The sequence below is a fragment of the Numida meleagris genome, chromosome 1 (genome assembly GCF_002078875.1).
Source record: "Numida meleagris isolate 19003 breed g44 Domestic line chromosome 1, NumMel1.0, whole genome shotgun sequence".
In the NCBI taxonomy this organism is placed as follows: domain Eukaryota; kingdom Metazoa; phylum Chordata; class Aves; order Galliformes; family Numididae; genus Numida; species Numida meleagris.
The window spans coordinates 4,897,610-4,916,830 of NC_034409.1; the positions used below are offsets into that span (position 1 = coordinate 4,897,610).

Genomic DNA, 19,221 nt, shown 5'->3' on the forward strand with positions numbered 1-19,221 from the left:
GGCAAATGCATCTCATTCTCCAAAGGAACTATTTGGGTAACACATGGAATTACCTTGAAAATTGACTAAATGTCATTTGTAAAAATAATAGTATAGCTGCTATAATTAGTGTAGATATATTATATTTTAATTTTAAAATGTGAGCTTAAAATGCAATGAGAAAATGTTATTAGACTACATTATTCAGGAAGAGATAAGCGTTAGGTCAGCAGATACAAATGCATTTTACAACAGTAACTCCATGTGAGCAACACTTTGAAATGAAAATTGATTCATTGACTGGAACAAAGTTCACCAGAACTTTGGTTTTTATATAAAAAATATTTATTTCCAACAATATAAATCATTCCTGAATAAACAATTCTTTTTTTCCTCTTAGGAAATGGATTTTCATTATGAATTTCATGTCATTGTTCGTACCATAAGTATGCAATATAATATAAGGTGTGAAAATCCCAGTTTGATCAGCTTAAAATATACTTCTCCTAGAGTGCTTTTCATTCCAATTCAGAAAAAAAACCAAAACATTTCTTCTCTATTTCAAAATCTTCATCACTCTTTACCATTTCAAGTTGAAATATCTATTTGTATGTGTGTGTGAGTGTATGCATGCTTGAGGGATGTAAAGAGAAAGATGCAGAAACATTCCTAGTGATAGGAAAATATGTCCTTGTACAAATAAGATACTAACTGTGAATTTCGTTCTACTAGGTCAGATAGGTTTACTCTTTTTTTGCAGCTATACTGATTCTTATATGTCAGCTTTACTTAAAAGTTATCACAGGTAGGATTGCACTCCACCCTGGGAGATATTCAACTCTAAAGCTTCCCTCGTGGACTCAGAGCATTGTTTCCTCAGGAATCTCAGATCTTCATTGTCATCAAACACTCAAATTACTTCATGTTTAAAGGTTCTTTGTAGAAAGACAGAAGGGACCTAAAGCTGTTTTCATTGAGGTTAAAAGTGTTTTGATAGAATTTTTCAGCTTTCAATTCCCAAAGAGCGCATGGAAAAACTCTAAGAACAGACAAGTTGTACATTTGAACAGCTCAACTGAGTAAACTGGATGACAAGTGGAGGTCAAGATGTGTTTGATCCAGCTCAGTGCATGTGAAAGAATACATTGCCTTCTGGACATTAGATTTTAAGGTTTTTTTAAGGATTACTTGGTCTTCAAAATCTCAGTATCTTTAACAGTAATAAGGAGTTCAGCAAAATACGGTAGCTATTGAAAAACAAAATATTGTGGACAGTACTCTTTCTATCAGACCGTCATCATTAGGAAAACCAAAAAATCACCAAATAAACAAATATAAACTTTTACAATTTAAACCACAGTAAAAGGCAGAAGAGTCAAAGCCAGTGACTCTTAAATGATTATCACATCCTTCCACTGTAAATCTTGCCTTATCTAAACATTGATGTTTAGACAAACAGTTGGGGTAACAAAACTGATGTGTAGCAAATGTCTTCCTGTATACTGGAATCAGTACACAGGAGATGAAGTATAAACATTACTCCCTGCTGTTTCAGCCTGTTCTCTGTGTTATGACTGGCTGATGTGTAAGAAGTGACGGGACAGGCTATTACGAGGTATAAACTGACTCTGATCCATCAATGGGGATGCTGCAATTTCCAACAGCCAAGAATCTATCATTCTAATATCATGACAATGATATGACAAATACATTCAAAAATAAGCACCACTGAGAGAAGAGAAGAAAGCTTTGGTTTGTTTTGTCTTTTTGTAAAATATTTAAGTACTTAACAAATATTATTATCCCTGAAATGCTCTGTTAGTAAATAAATAAATAAATGAAAATACAAAGGAAAATTTCCTCTCAGTGGGCTTTAAATGAACACTCACTAATGTTACCTAACAGATTTGAAGCAAGCTTCAGGAAATAAATATCTTAAAGCAATGCAAAGAAAAGAGCTTTCAGTTTAAGGAGGAAACCACAAATCAACAGAAAAAGTACCTTTAATCTGGATTAGTCTAAAATATATATATATATATTTGTTTTGTTTTTGTGCATGTGTGTGTGAAACAATTCTGTTTGGCTTGTTAATTACTTACCCTCATTTTAATATCTTTTCTTAATGCAAGTTAATTTATTTGTGAAATGGCATTTTGAAATACAATGGTACTTACTTTGACTATTTTTTTCTTTTTAGTACTCTCTTTCCACCTTTATTCTGGTTGAAATTGTTTCTAAATTTGGATCAAACACGGTGAATATTTGTGATTGCTGCAGAAGTCTGTTACTCAGTGATGCTAGTATTTGCATGCTTTTTTCCATTTGATATTTTAATAAATTCAGTTTGTTTCTTTAAGGCCACCTGAGGTATTTAGGCTAGCCTTGTGTTTTAAATGTCTTTAAGTTCAGGTATACAGGTTATTTTTCTGCTTTCTCTGACACAAATGAAGCTAATTTAATCTTGTGAGCTCCTTGTTTGGGTGCCATGGAATTTTAGCTAAATGATCATCACAGTCACAGAGCAGCTACTAATCAGCATTGCTTCTGTCTAATGAAATTACGTTACTTTTGCACGTAAGCCATGACTTTGAGATGAAGAGGAGATGGTCTTACCTTAACACCAAGTTGGGACATGGCCAAAATATCTACTTAGGATTCAGAATTTGGAGGCACTCAAATTCAATGATATAGGCACAGCCAATACACCCCACCTTTACTGCTGAGCTCCAAGTCTCATAGGACAGGTTCAACTCAAATTTGTCCTGTAAATATGAACACATTGCTTTGCCACAACGTGTTTCGTTAATACAAAGCAGCCTCACCAATCATTCATCACTTGAAATGATACACACAGGTGCTGAAGTGCAGCTGTTGATAAAGGCTGGTGCCAAATTATTTTCCTGAGGTGAGTTGGCTTTCAGTTACACTGAGTTTTTGTTTATTACTCTTTTTTTTTTTTTTTTTTTAATTTAGGAGAGTGTGGAAGAAAGGAAAGGTTGGGATTAAAATCTTTTATTTTCTTTAAATAAATATGTCTGTCATTTTATTTTTAATAATAAGAGACACACATGGGTCTGATTATGCAGCAGTTTGTGAGGTCATGTTGTCACTGTTTAATTATGTTGCTGTTTAAAAGTAGTGCTGGGAACCTTAGGTTAAAATCGTTAGTGGCTCTTTCAGTTGAAACCAAGAAAACCAAGAACACCCCAAACGTGAAAACACTGCCTATAGCTTTCAACTCTGACTTTGATGCTTTTATTTTTATTTTTTACTTTGTTTTTTATTTTGTTTAACCCTGGCAGGCAGCTTAGCACCACGCAGCCACTCACTCCCTATCCCCAGGTGGGATGAGGGGGAAGAATTGGAAATGTAAAGTGGTGAGAACTCATGGGTTGAAATAGAGACAGTTACTAAGTAAAGCAAAAGTTGTGTGCACAAGCAAAGCAAAACAAGAAATTAATTCAGTTCTTTCAATCAATAAGTAGATGTTCAGTCACGTCCAGGACCATCACTCATAATGAGTTTCTTGGGAAGACAAATGCCATCACTCTGAATGTCCCTTCCCTCCTTTTCTCCAGCTTTTGTTGCTGAACACAATGCCATATGGTATAGAATATCTCTTTGGTCAGCTTGGGTCAGCTGTCCTGGTTCTGCTCCCTCCTAGGTCCTTTTGCATCCCCTGCTCTTCAATGGAAGGGCAGGACGAGAAGCCAAAAAGTGCTTGGTTCTGCGTAAACACTGCTCAGCAACAACTAAAACGTTGGTGTGCTATCGCTACGTTTTCATCACAGCTGGGGCAAACCGATGATGTTTTGAATTTTGGAGGAAAAAAACATAGATGTTCATATTGACATATACAATGGCTGCTGAAACTCGTTTCTCATTTCTGCAGCAATATCCACCTTTGAGTCCTTCCCCTATTAAGTGAGATTTCATCCTCATACTTTCACTGTCCAGATAAGAACCCCAAACCTGGTGAATCATTTGTGTTCAGGTGACAGCGGCAGTGTGGAAGTAGGTGTCTCTCAGAACTTCCTATTGAAATGTTTCCACTTTATCTAAATTATTTAATAGTCATTAAGAAAGAGACTTAAAATATGATCTTCCATACAATCCATACAAAAGCATTAATTACTTAACCAGGTTGTCTACTTATTCTAATGAATATTTAATTGTTTAATATAAAGTGCAGACAAATTCCCCTCCATTTTCTATATGAAGTACTCTATGAAGGCAGAAATCTATCATAGACTGTCCATGTAATCTGGCATATGAACTGTTACTTGTGGTCGCTTTCTCAATGGTAAGTGACAATGCTGCTAACTATTCCATTGTAATCTTGAGCATTAAATGCCCTCAACTTTCTGAACAGAGAGTGGTTTCACATACATCTTTTTTTTTTTCATATGCATTATATGCACACCCTAAAGATAGAATTTCAGACATGATATGTTGTGAAAATTAGTAGATCCTTTCCATCAGTGATGTATTAGCACATGATACAGGCTCTTTAGTAAGGACATAGGGTTATATGGTTGGCCTCCTGGGCTGCAAGTGCAAATTGCCAGTTTATGTAGCGTCTTTCATCAACTGACACTCCCAAATCCTTGTCCTGAGGGCTGCTTCCAATCTATTTTCTGCCCAGCCGGTATTTGTGCTTGGGATTGCCCCAACCCCGGTTCAGGACCTTGCACTTGGCCTTGTTGAATGAATTTCACAAGGTTTGCATGGGCCTAATTCTCAAGCCTGTCCAGGTGCCTCTGGATGGCATCCCTTCCCTCTAGCTTGTCAACTGCACCACTCAGCTTGGTGTCATCTGCAAACTTGGTGAGGGTGCACTCGATCCTACTGTCCATATCACCTACAAAGTCGTCAAATAGCACTGGTCCCAGCACTGATCCCTGAGGAATGCCACTTGTTACTGGTCTCCATTTGGACATTGAGCCATTGACTGCAACTCTCTGAAGGTGACCATCCAGGCACTTCCTTATCCAGTGGTTCATCCATCAAATAATTTCCTCCTCTAAGTGAGATTTATGTTTTTTCCCCAGTGCATGAAATTGATACCCAGCAAGGAAAGACTGTGTTGCCAACAGACTCTTTAAAAAATATTAACAAAATATTTTTTCATTATTTATCTTACAGCTGGAAAAGATGCTCACAACACCTGTTTATTAGTACATATTTCTCTGTTAATTGAAAACTTTATTAGGAGACTCACAGAAGTTGGCAATATTTCAGACAAATCTGGTGTACCATGTCATCCCACAAGAGATTCCCAAAAAGGTAGAGTATGGCCTCGTAAGAGTAATTACACAGCTCCCGCTACCTGCATTTGTGAGGATGGAGATCTGGCTGGCATATCCTGGCCTCTGATTTTTATTAAAACAGTGAAAAAGTCTACCTATCTGAGGATGCCAAGTGAATTTCCATGTACATAATAATTTGATCCATCCTTCCCCCACAAATAGCTAAGCAACTTGAGACAGCCACTTCCATGATCTTATAAAATCTCTGCAGTGTTGTAGAAACAACCAGTTCCTCTTTGTAGTAGAAGAAGAGGAGGTTTTTTGGAAGGAAGGGTGTTTTTATTTTATTTTTCCACCTCTCCCTCCTCCCCTTTTCCTTGAGCAAATCCCCATAACAAATAAAGTTACACTTCAAGACTGGATTATGCAGACTGTTAGGTTTGCATGCCAATGTTTACTTTAAGTTAAAAATGTTACTTCTGAGAATTCAAATAATATGTTTAAAGTATTTCCAGGCTATTGCTTTGCTTGTATTTGTTTTGGCACTGATTCTCTCCACGAATATGTCAGTTTTGAAGGAGAGATGAATACTGTTCAGTTACAGCCTTTGCCTATTGATCATTCATTTAACATCTGTTGACTTTGTTTATGTGCAGCTTCGGAGGGATTCATGGCAAACTTAAGAAGACACACTGCAAAGAATTATTTTTTTTTTTAATGAGACTTTGCCTCTTTCAAGGCAGATGTTCATGGAAGGCAATAGTCTAAGAAGGAGAGGTAGAAGTCATAGGTCAAAGTAGATAATCAGAACAGTCCTTTTTGACCATAAAATGTATACGTCTGTCAAAAAGTTTCACTTCAGTTTTTCATTGTAATGGCCTGTCTGGGACCTAGATGAAAGGCCTATAGAATACATGTCTCACCTGACATCCTCTGGAAGATACTCCCTTCCATGGCTGTCTTTTCTCTGAACATGAGCTTGCCTGATATCCCCAGACAACATGTCAGATCCTGTACTCTCAGCCTTGATTCAACTTCTCCTGAGGCATGCTTATCCTGTGGCTGCAAACACCTGAACTGGCTCCTCAGAAATTACCCCTGGAATCATACCAGAGAGGAGATACAGGACAGGGGCAGCTGATCTACTTTTATGCGGTCCAGTTGTGTGTGCAGGTAAAGTTTATTAACTCAGATGCTACACAGCAAATACTTGGATTGTCTTGGCATAGAGCTCTCCATAAGCCATTCAATTGCATTTACATGGATATGATGGTCCCTACATTTGCATTATTTGTTTCCTGCATCCATTTTGCCTTGGCATTATGCTTAACAAATTATCATGCATGCTTATCTCAGCACTCTCACAGGGTGGTCCCTTGAAAAAAGAAAATTTTTTAAAGAAACAAACATAAATCAATTTTTATTCATTTACACTCTTTATTTACACTCTGTAGGGGTAAACATTGTATTTGTGTATAAAGCCCACGACAGTTGATTGCACTGTAAATTTGAGAGAAATAAAAGATTGACTCCCAGCTCCTGGAATATATGTTGGGACAACATTTAGAAAGAATATTGCTGTATATACTCTCCCTCCCTTACAAAACCTAGCTGTGAAAGTACTCAAAAACAGTTGGCATTTTATTTTTGTTGTTTTTAAAGTAGAACAATCTGGACTTCTTCTGACCATGACTAGCCCCATGTCATTCCCCAGCCAAAGCAACGGGAACTTCTCAACACAGTAACGGAGCTTCTCTTTGGTTTCTCAACTCCTCTGCAAGTTTTAACACCTAAAATCAAACACAATTTCTTGTAGACCTACAACACATTGACTTTCCTCACATAACATATTAGACACAGACTTTGACTTTAATCTCTCATCCATACCAGATCATTTACCCTCCCCTTACTTTTACCAACAAACAGAATTTTTTCTAGTTGCATTTTTGGATGTATACGAGATGTGTCCTATAGTTAAGTTAGAAGCAATCTACACCAAAATGACTAATGCTGTAATTTTAATGAAGAAATTTTTATTGTCATAGGAAATGTTTTGTCTTGTTATGCATATATATTTGGTGAATTACAGTCATATATGAAGTCAACTTAAGCCAAATTTCAGTCAATATTCCAATATTGGTGGTGGGAATTACACTGGGTTGTTGAAATCAATTAAAAATAGTTTGATAATTTTAAGTTAGAACAATTTATATGTGAAAAAAACTTGCTCTGACAATTATAGCACACAGTTATTGGTCTCTACAAGCTCTCAGAAGTAGAAAAAGAAATGAGGAAATCTGTAAGCAAAGTCATTTTTTTCCAGTTATGTTTTTCTCTGCTAGTCTCTAGGAGTGCTAAATTTACTTCTCCTAGAATTTTTGAAGGACTTAGAGAACAGCAGGGAAAGCAGGAAAATATTCTACAGATTAATCTGGTAAACTATTTGAAGATGAACCTGAAACCTTTCATATATTACGTGTAGAAAAACAACAGGGTGTTTAGAGACCTACTTGAGAATGGTTTGTAGAAGAAATTCGCATGCCAAGGTGGCCGTTTTTAAAATGTTACCAAAGAATTTCTTTAGATTTTGTGTTTAGTTAAGTAGAACAGGAAAATGCTTGGAGGAAATATAGGAATAAAACTATTCAAATGCACTTTATTATGTTTAAATAATGTGTGAATACAAAAGAGGAAAAGTTGGCTAAGCTAATGAAGAGTCAAAGGGAAAAAAAATACGACATAACAAGAGTTTTAGAAATTATTTGACACTGAGATAAAGGAATAAGTCATTAATTGGTTATCTCTAGGGCTGTAGAAAGAGTCCTAACAAGTTCACTGTGACTTTGACAGTGACCACAGCTATACTGCTTTTAGGAGCTGAAAGTAAAGAGTAAAACACAAAGGGAGAATGGTGATAAGGAAATTGGATAGGTAATTATGCAAAGGTCAGGAAGGAGGGTCAGATGATTGCCAAGCTGGTCAAAGGGCAAGGCATGTCATCAAAATGGCTGAAATGATAGTTGTCTGTAAACTCATTGTCCCTTTTCAAACTGACATCAAAGAAAATGGAAAGCATTGATAATCTCTCTAAGAAGATAATTAAATAGATGAGCATAGAAATTAAAAAGATAGATAAATAAGCTAATGAATAATGTACGAGAAAAAGAGATGCAAATGTAAATGTTGAAGTATAGACAAGCTTAATAGAAAAAGCTTACAGGCTTTGTTAACTTGGAAATTTTAAATAATGGAAACGTGAGGATTTTAATTCTTAACAATGTAAATGAATGGAATGGTTGCAAATGATATAGGCCTGTATCTCTTCTGTTTCTGGAAACAGTTTTGGTTATGTATTGTGATAGCAGGAATTAATTCAAAACAAGAGCCAACCTTCCATCCTCAAGCTGTTCCAACACCTTAGCATTTAGGTTGTATTTTGAAAATTTCTTTTTTAGACTATTCATATCTCTCCTTTTCCTCTCCATAGCTGAATGCAGATGTGGATTTACTGGGGAGACATTTGCCTTTTTCTAGCAGCAGGAATCTCCTCTGTGTAGGTTATACTTCGATGTAACTAGCCCATCTTCAGCCTTTAAGTGGTGGACATCCCTAGTTAAGATTAAGGCTGTGTCTGTCACAGCATCACAGCACTGTGAAAATCCAGCCTGAGCCAAGAAATTAAACACTGACCCCATAGTCTTGTAAGTTTAATTCAGATTAGTTCTGCATCTTCAAGATGTGTTTAAGTGCATATGAATGCACTTAGACAGGAAATAAAGATTAAGCAATATATTTTACTTTAGAGAGTAGGAAAGTTTCCCTCTTTTTGCAGAGGAACAAACTGTCTCTCAGTAGTGGTGCTGATAACGCCAAGGTCGCGGGTTCGTTCCCTGTATGGGCCAAACGCCCGTAAACTGTTGACACACTCACATTGAAGTGACTGCATCAGTTAGTCTGTCACTCCATAAAGGAAAGGGCTGCCATATAAATACAGTATGAAAGTCAATTATAGTGCTATAATTATTCTGTTTCTTTATAGGAATTAATAGCATTTCTATCTATGGTGCAGAGTCTTTGGTATAAGTCTTTAATTTGCCCTTAAACGTGTGTTTATGAAGAATTCTTTCATATATGTAATTGAAACATAATAATACAGAAGAAAAATAACTATAGACAAAACAGAAGGAAGACTTTAACTTTTTGATTCCTTTGTTTTCAGATTGGATCTAGTGGCTTGTGTCAACAGAATAATAAATAAACAGAAAAATAAATAATCACTTATTTTCCTTTGAGCTGAAAAACAACAACGAATAATTCAGATATGAAGAATTTTCAATGATCTACATATTTACATTCTGGTCTAGATACACAAAGTAAGGAGTTGAACCTTAATTTTCTCTTACTGTGAACATTTCCTGTATGCCAAGTTAGTGCAGAAGGAAAATATTTTAAATTAAATCCTTTTCTAAGGTCAGGCATACATTTCCATGGAAATATTTAGTTTCCATTAAGTGACACTTCTCAGTGAAAATCCATCTTTTCCAGTTCTAATGATGACATGAATTTCAGATAATTTCAATATTGCAGAAAATGGGAGTCTCCTGGAGCTGTAATTCTGATTTTAAAAGGCAAATCTCCACTTCTGTTCTGAAGATGCCTGTGCAGTGCAGGGACTGTATCTTATCAACACTTGGCACCTTCTACACTGTTCCTGTGTGCACTATGTAGAGGTACAAAACTCTGAAGCTCTCCAGAAGATCTCATCTGAGTTACATATCTAAACTCCTCAAGGGACCTGCCTTTGAAGACAGGAAGACTGAAGGTTTTCAAATCTGCCTACTTCTTTCTTTATAGGATGTTTAGGCTTTTAAGAAAGCCTCCTTTACTTAATGTCTACAACTTATGTCCAAGGTAGGTGTCTTACATACTGATACCCCATAATCATGCCCACCTTCTCTTTACAATAGTTTTTTGGTATTAGAGTAACAGCTAATGCAAAATCTGTAGACTTGATTAAGTCTATTTCTAATTCCACATCAGGACCCACAGGGATGTCTGTGAAAACTGAAAACCAGAGCTGAATCTGCTTCAGTAATTTAATTATTTGATGAAGGAGGAAAAAAGGGGGCTTTGTGTTCCATTTACCATTTACATAATGAATTGTGATGAAAGTCCTCCTGAATCCTCTAAAAATGCTGTAGCTAGAAATTGTTATAACAGGAAATGACTAGAATGTCATATCTATTCCTATTTGCTTCCACCTATTTGCTTCCACCATGCTAATTATGAATTAGTATGATTATCTGTTAACAGCAGGAAACAACAGAAGGAGAAATTTGCATTTATTCTTCCAGCTCAGAAGTGGACTGTTTCAAGAAGTGTTCATCTTCTTTTGTCTTAAGCTGTAAACTATGTTTGGATCTGACATAAGGACTTCAGTCTTGTGTCAAGAGAAATCCCTTTGAAGTTATTGATTCTCTGTCACCTAGTGGTGACTTAGTTTCCACATACATCTGAATTTGACATACAATGGAAGAGCAAGAGAATAAAGTTAATGAGGAGCAAAGAAGGGCAAAATCCTCAAAGAAAGACACAGGTGACATCTGGGCCCCACAGAAGACTTAATGTTTGTGTTCCTGCTTGATGATAACTATTATTCAGTGTTTTGGATGCATACTTTTTTCCATTCTGAAATTTCATCCCAGACGATAAAAGTGTGAAAGACTCACCTGCAGGTGACCTGTGGTTGTTACTTCTGTGGAATCCCCTCTCTGAAGTTTCCATGGGACGTAGATTTCTTATCAAGTTCTCCTTGGAAGTGCTGGACTCCAGGCATGAATGCTTTCTTCTTGTCTTCACTATTTTCCCCTCAGATTCCTTAGGTGTCTTGAGAAGATTCTTAAATACTCCTTGAGCTTATCTTCTGCAGTGTAACTTTTCCAGAATTTACATGCAAGGCATGAGCAACTATCTGTGTGCTTACCAGAACAGAAGAGTGAATAAATGAAGCAGAGGCTGAAAAAAGCACCTTTTTCTATTGCATGTCACAGCCTTAAGGCTCATAGGGAAGGTCATTCTGTGCTCAGACAGAAAAGGCTTTTGCTCCCCACACACTGCCTCACCAAGCTCCTCATGCAACCCTGTTTATCTCAAGCACTTGAAAAATGGCTACTTGTATACGAGCATCACTATTTCTTCTATGACTTTCACCTGCCTTTGTCCCATCATTCGCTGATCAATAGAGTGATAAAAGCCTTCGGGCTCTGCTTCCAAGGTGGCACCTCTCTTGACAAGCTGGCTGTCCCTGGCTGGCTGCACATCTAAGATGTTGTCTCTGGTTAGAAGATCATCCTGATCTAAGGGCATGCTGGCAGGTCTAAGCACTCACCTTTGGGTGTCTACTCCATAAAGTAATGAGCTCTAAAAGCTCACCAGGTTCCCAGATTTCAAACCCTATTTATAATGACAAAGCACTAAGGTATTTTTCATAGTTTCAATGTCATCACATTTTTTAATGCGCTACCTTAAGCTGCCAAAAAATAGTGATGCTTCCAATCAAGACAACTATATATTATACACAGGCTATGACTTACTTCTTTCTAGTGGTGTTAATCAGATTTCATTTATTTTTATAGCATTAGGGACATTAACATTACCCTCTGGAAATGTTCCTCTTTCTATTTGTCCTTGGATAAGTTATCTCCTGTATTAGGATAACTTTCCTTCTGAAGATAAATGTTTCCCGATAAAACAATATTGTTAACCTGCACCAATTGCAACATGAAATAAATGCAGTTGTCAAGTAAACTTTAAAGGGCAAAATTAAAAAAAAAAAAAAAACACAAAAAAACCTGTGTGAGAGAGAAGCCTAGAAGACATTAAAATACTGCTGTACAGTTCTTTGCTATCCCCAAATGCATTTATCTTCCAGACTATCTTGCATGACTGAATAACAGAGAAGTCTCTTGAAATAATGTCAAATGACAAAAGATGTATTGGCATCACAGACTACTGAGCTCATTCTCAGGGTGCAGAAGGAGAGGTTCAGAACTCTCACTCTGTGGCATGCAAAAAAATCAGTGTAGATGAAGAATGCTTAAAGTCACTATGTGTAAACTATAGGATGCTATTCAAGTCTGCAAATATTTATTGGAACATATGTCTCTCTATTCTCATTCTGTAGATTCAGAGCTTGTCAACATCAACTGAAATCAGGGGAAGACTTCTTACTAACTTCAGTGAGTTTTTCATCTTACTCTGACTTCTTTTAGACCTTAGTTCAGCAGAGTGCTTAGCAAGTAAGCAGTTCTACTGCTGTATAGGAGGGTTTTGCTGGGTTATCATCTGCCTACTCATTACTTTACACCTTTTATCTTTTCTTCTTTTTTTCTTTCCTATGCTTTGCTTCTAATTCTTTGTGGTCTTTGGAGAGGCAAAAATTGGAGTTGTTTAAATTATATAGTGCAATCAGCAAAGCTGATTGGTACTTTTAAATTTTAATGTCCTCAGGAAAATATGGTTTTCATAGCAAAATGAATAAGGTTGTAGAGTACTTTGTGAATGAGAGGGAAAAAAAAAGACATGCAGATGGTCCAAGACAAGGGTGACAGAAATGAATGATAAAGCATTTTACTTTTTTATGTTCATGCTTGCTAGTTTTTTTGCTTGTTTGTTTGTTTTCTTTACCCCATGATGAACTGAAAATATCCAAAATATCCAAATGTGTTGGTGATGAATGACGTTCCTCAGGGATGGGTGCTGGCAGTGATGCTATTTAACAACTTTGTAAGTAATATGGACAAGGGGATCAAGTGCACCCTCAGCAAGTTTGGAGATGACACCAAGCTGAGTGGTGCAATTGACAATCTAGAGGGATGGGATGCCATCCAGAGGGACCTGGACAGGCTTGAGAGGTGGGCCTGTGCAAACCTCATGAAGTTCAACAAGGCCAAGAGCAAGGTCCTGAACCTGGGTTGGGGCAATCCCAAGCACAAATACAGGCTGGGCAGAAAATGGCTTGAGAGCAGCCATCAGGATAAGGATTTGGGGATATTTGTTGATGAAAGACTCAACATGAGCTGGCAATGTGTGCTTGCAGCCCAGAAGGCCAACCACATCCTGGGTTGCATCAAGGAAGCGTAACCAGCAGAGCAAGGGAGGTGATTCTGCCCCTCTACTCTACTCTCATGAGACCCCATCTGGAGTACTGCATCTGATTCTGGGGTCACCAACACAAGAAGGACATCGACCTATTGGAGTGGGTCCAGAGCAGGGCCACGAAAGTGATCAGAGAGCTGGAACATCTTCCATATGGGAATGGGCCAAGAGAGCTGGGGCTTTTCAGCCTGGAGAAGAGAAGGCTCCAGGAGGATCTTAGAGCGGCCTTCCAGTACCTGGTGGTGGGGAGCTACAGGAAAGCTGAGGAGGGATTTTTTGTAATGGCATATAGCGACAGGATGAGTGGAAATGGCTTTAAACTGGAAGAGGGTAGATTTAGACTAGAAATTAAGGAGAAATTGTTTACTGTGAGGGTGGTGAGATACTGGAACAGGTTACCCAGAGAGGTTGTGGATGCCCCCTTCCTGGAAGCATTCAAGGTCAAGCTGGAAGGGGCTGTGAGCAACCTGGTCTAGAGGGAGGTGTCCTTGTCTATAGCAGGAGGTTGGAACTATATAATCTTACAGGTCCCTTCCAACCCAGATCATTCCATGGTTCTATGATTCTATGATCTTCCTCAGCAACTTCTTTCTTTTTCAATAGATATCTTGTTTCTCTGCTTATTTGCTTCTACTCTTGAAATGTTGGTCCAGTGAGTACATACATAAATGCTGTATGATTTTGTTAATCATAAAATCCATTTATATATGTGGATATTTCTGACACAAAATACACAGCAGTAGTTTGCAGCTTCTATATTTGAGGACTAGGTTGTATTACTGAGATTGAAATAAACCAAAGTCTACAAAATGAATAAGCAAGATCATTCAGGCTGTATGACTTCCGGAATTCATTTCTCTACTTTGCTGTAAATATTTTTATGCAATTTCTCCATATACTGTTTCTGCCTTCAATTTTATCATAACAACACTGTCTTTCAGGGATGTTAAAAGAATTAAGTTGAGGTTGTGCTCAGATCTGGAGGAAAGGGAAGCTATGTCTTTGCCCACAACAGCCCAAGGCAACACTACAGGCTTGGAGCAGAGTAGCTGGAAGGCTGTGTGGGAGAAATAGATCTGGGGGTGTTGACCAGTGGTTGGCTGAACATGAGCCAGCAGTGTGCCCAGGTGGCCAAGAAGGCTAATGGCACCCTGGCTTGTATCAGAAATAGCATTGCCAGCAGGAGCAGGGAAGTCATTGTCCCCGTGTGCTCAGCCCTGGTGAGGTCGCACCTTGAGTGCTGTGTTCAGTTTTGGGCCCCTCACTACAAGAAAGACACGTAGGCCCTGGAGCATGTCGACAGGAGGGCAATGAGCTGGTGAGGGGTCTGGAGTACAAGTCTTATAAGGAGCAACTGAGGGAACTGGGATTGTTTAGACTGAAGAAGAGGAGGCTCAGGGGAGACCATATCACTCTCTACAGCTCCCTGAAAGGAGGTTGTGATGACATGGGGGTCAGTCTCTTCTCCTGCATAACTAGTGATAGGACTAGAGGGAATGGCCTCAAGTTGTTCCAGGGGACATTCAGGTTGGATTTCTTCTCTGAAAGAGTGGTCAGGTGCTGGAATGGGCTGCTTAGGGAGGTGATTGGGTCACCGTCCCTGGAGGTGTTCATGAAACGTTTAGATGTTGTACTGAGGGACATAGTTTAGTGGGGAAATATTGGTGGTAGGTGAATGGTTGGATTGGATGATCTTGGAGGTCTTTTCCAACCTCAGTGATTCTATGATTCTATCTTACATCACACATAATAGAAATCCATGGAAATCTCTCTATGGGTACATTCAGGGTGAAAGCTGTTTCTTATTTTTTTTTTTTCTCGAATTATTAGGAATTTTATTAGAAGTGTGTGCTAGTGTGTAGACTAATTCTTGGGGATCTACCTTGTTCAACTACTTCTATCTTCTGTGTAGGGGCAAAAACAAAATCTTCCTCTACTGCTAAGATTTTTGAGAAGTAATTTTTTGTTTGCTTTTGTTTAAGTGTATAATTTTAAAATTGCATTGTCTCTGTGATGAAAAGATCCTCCATGCTCTTCTTTCAGAAGTAGGTTCAGCAGCTAAAACTTGTCTTCTCCCGAGAAAAATAATGCAATTCAAAAGCAGTCTATGGGAGAATCAGAGCTGGTTGTATCTGTAGACAGAAGCATCCTTTGTGGTATATGTCTATAAGAAATATCTATTTTTCTTATATTTGTTGACCTTACTCTGGCAAACACATTGGCCCTGTTACCAACATATAATGAACAGGTTTTGGATCCCTGTCCTGCTCTGTAAAGATATAATTACCTTGCCTTAGTCACATCTGCAGAAGTGTTTAGTCCGCTGTTCTCTGCTGCAGAAACTGGTGCTGTTTTTTTTTTTCTTGGTTTCTTGATTCATTTGTCATATTTGCTGACCTTTGAAACAATAAATTGCATCCCATCAACTAACCCCAAAAGATCTAACTGGATGTTGTTCTGCACCCTGAAAAAGTATTTGGTGTATGTTCTCTTTGTAGTTTCAGAGGAAGGAAGACGTATGAGGGGGGGAAGGGAGTTTGGGAGCTTTTATAATTATAAGAGCTTTTCTTAGGGCTTTAGCTAACTATTAAGTAAATATGTTTCTTATTTTAACCTCTGGAGTGCCCCGGGCCTCACAGGGATATTTCACATACATGGATTTTTGTGGTAGGATGTAGGTCATGCTATTGCACTGATTAGCATGGACTCTGCCTTTCAAGATATGCCTCTGGGTGGGATGTTCTTCCAGGGAGTAACTGGATTAGTCACTAGGTCAAAGACTAAGTGCCCACCCAGTCATTGTGGCCTGGAAATTCAATACCTTGTCCAGACTTGAGCTATTGAATCTAAGAAGGATCTCTTTCTGAGACTTTACCCAGTATCTCCCTGTTCTACGATTAAACAATGGGAAAATGACTTCTAGGATATGTTCTTTTTACAGTGGTCTTAGAAAAGGTTGTTACAGGACAAGGTTGTTGACTGTGTTTTTTCTTAGTGTTCAATGCATTTTATGAGATACTTTATAAGCTACGAAATCTCAAATCCATTAAGAACTGTGAGACAGATAAAAAATTGAATTTCAGTTCCAGCCTGATGTCTTAATCCATTTCTGACTAAACGTTTTACACTGCGTTTAGTGTTAGGGACATCTGCAAATGAACATACACATGCACACATTGCACTAAGCTTCTTTTTTTCTTTTTCTGCTTTCACAGTTAAGGGTATTCTTCTCACTTCCCTCACCCCTTTTAATGTCTTTTAAGAGAAAGACAGAGTCAGCAAAAACCAGCATTCTGTGGCTAATGTGAATCAAGAAGGATGTGTCATGTATAATGAGACATGAATAGCTAAGGAGATTGCACAGCCTGGTATCATAGGCACATGGAATTGGATGGTGAATCCTTCTTTATATAGGTCAGCCTCTTGCTACAACATATGATCATATCCTCATTTCCAGCCTCAATATACTAATGGACAATTTATTTCATCCTTACTCATGAAAACATTTTCGTTTAGATTGTCTCTCTTTTGCATTCAACTCTCAAATATATTTACAGATCATTGTACTACTCCTAGACTCATGACCACTTCCAGCTTTCCTTTTCTATTTAATTTAAACTTTCTTGAAAACACATAAGCAGCCTTATTCATATTGCTCCAGACAAAGACTTAGGTGTGCTTTAAGTGCTACTGGATCTTCCTTGTATCTCATAGAATCATAGAATCATAGAATTAGGTAGGTTGGAAAAGACCTACAAGACCATCCAGTCCAACCATCCACCTACCACCAATAACCCCACTAAACCATGTCTCTCAACGCTATATCTAAATGTTTTTGAACACCTCCAGGGACGGTGACTCAACCACCTCCCTGGGCAGCCCATTCCAGCGCCTGACCACTCTTTCAGAAAAGTATTGTTTCCTAATGTCCAGCCTAAATCTCCCCTGGCGCAACTTGAGGCCATTCCCCCTCGTCCTGTCACTAGTTACAAGAGAGAAGAGGCCGACCCCCAGCTCACTACAACCTCCCTTCAGGTCATAGAGAGCGATGGGGTCTCCCCTGAGCCTCCTCTTCTCCAGACTGAATAATCCCAACCCCCCCAGCCGCTCCTCATAAGGCCTGTGCTCCAGACCCCTCACCAGCTTCGTCGCCCTCTGGACACGCTCCAGGGCCTCAATGTCTTTCTTGCAGTGAGGAGCCCAAAACTGGACACAGTACTCGAAGTGGGGCCTCACCAGGGCTGAGTACAGAGGGACAATGACTTCCCTACTCCTACTGGCAACACTGTTCCTGATACAAGCCAGGATGCCATTGGCCTTCTTGGTCACCTGGGTACACTGCTGGCTCATGCTCAGCCGAGCATCGACCAATAGAGAAACAACTGAGAAACCAATTAGATAAACAATAGAGACCAATTGAGAAACAATTGTCTTGACACACTTAAATTTGTAATTACTTTTTTCATGGTTGTATTGTTTTGTTGGCTCTTTTTCAGTCTAGTTGGGAAAAATTTCATTTCCTTTTCATATCCAAAAAATTGATCTCTACTGTAAGTGGATCATATAGGCTATCAATTTAATGGAAAGGAAAAGGCACCTCAAACACGGGTTTCATATATTTTAGGAAGGGCTTAAATACTTCTCCACTTGACCTCAGCATCAAATATGATAACTTAGAATGGAAGATCTCAGCTTTTCTTAGTCAACTGGATCACCCACGTTTCTCTCAATACCGTTTTGTAGGAAAAAATTGTTCATGAGTGCCCACATGTTAAACAGAAACACAGCAATATTGTGGTAACAGCTTGGAGAGGTGAGAGAAACACTGTCATTTGGCTCGTGCTGAGATTGACAACGACTCAATGAGTTGTTGCCAAAGACTTTTACTTTCCTGTTCCTGCAGAGAACTAGATGCCTCCATGTCAGTAGACGGGCAAGTGCAGCCTGAGTCCTACAGTTAGAAAGATACATACAGATATGTGTGGCATTTTGTGCAGAGCTTGCAGTCATCAGTAGAAGTAGACAACTGGCAACATCTTAATGTTATTACCCTCTGAGGATACAGCAACCTACCTGCAACTGAGACATTGATTATAGATGCTTTTACAACAGGTATGTGTCTGGAGTTGGCTCATTAGCCTAAACTGTACCTGTCTGTGTGGGATTTGTTTGCAGAACTGATGTTCCTTAGTTCCCTGATATATTCCTAAAGTTGCAGTCGTAATGTGTCCATGGAAATAAATAAGATTTAGCAGCTGTCCTTCAGATTTTGTTGAATAGTACTCAGTAATGGAAATGAACCAACTGCCCTCCTGCCACGGACTCTTTATGAAGTCACAGAATCACAGAATGGCTGAAGTTGGAAGGGACCTTTGAGTCCATCTGGTCCAATCCCTGCTCAAGCAGGGACACGCAGAATAGGCTGGTCAGGGCCATGTCCAGATAGGTTTGAAGATCTCCAGTGAGAACACTCCACAACCTCTCTGGGCGATCTGTACAAACGCCCTGTCACATGGTAAAGTGCTTCCCGATGTTCAGGTGGAACCTCCTGTGTTTTGTTTTGTACTCATGGCCTCTTCTTCTGTCAGTGGGCTCTACTGAAAAGAGCCTGTCTTGTCTTTGCACCTTCCCTTCAGATATTTCTAGATGTTGATGAGATTCCCAGCTCTCTCAGCCTGTGCTCATAGCAGAGGTGCTTCAGTCTCTTGATCATCTTGGTGGCCCTCCACTCGACTCTCCAATATGTCCAGTGTCTCTTCTACTCGGACCAGTTATTTGTTCTGAAAGAGGAGAGAGCTTATAACTCGGATCTACTGAGCCTTTTCTTCAAAAAAAA

General features: G+C 38.7%; 1 long non-coding RNA gene across 2 annotated transcripts; it reads right to left on the bottom strand.

The window, feature by feature from the left end:
* Window positions 6,670-18,733, bottom strand: LOC110392423. 2 transcript variants are annotated; one of them, XR_002434351.1, is made up of 4 exons: window positions 18,536-18,733; window positions 15,673-15,782; window positions 10,958-11,206; window positions 6,670-7,018 (listed from the first exon to the last, which is right to left on the bottom strand). It is a non-coding gene; the product is annotated as an uncharacterized LOC110392423 (long non-coding RNA). The 2 variants fall into 2 exon arrangements; XR_002434350.1 differs by lacking the exon at window positions 15,673-15,782 and having other exon boundaries at window positions 18,459-18,729.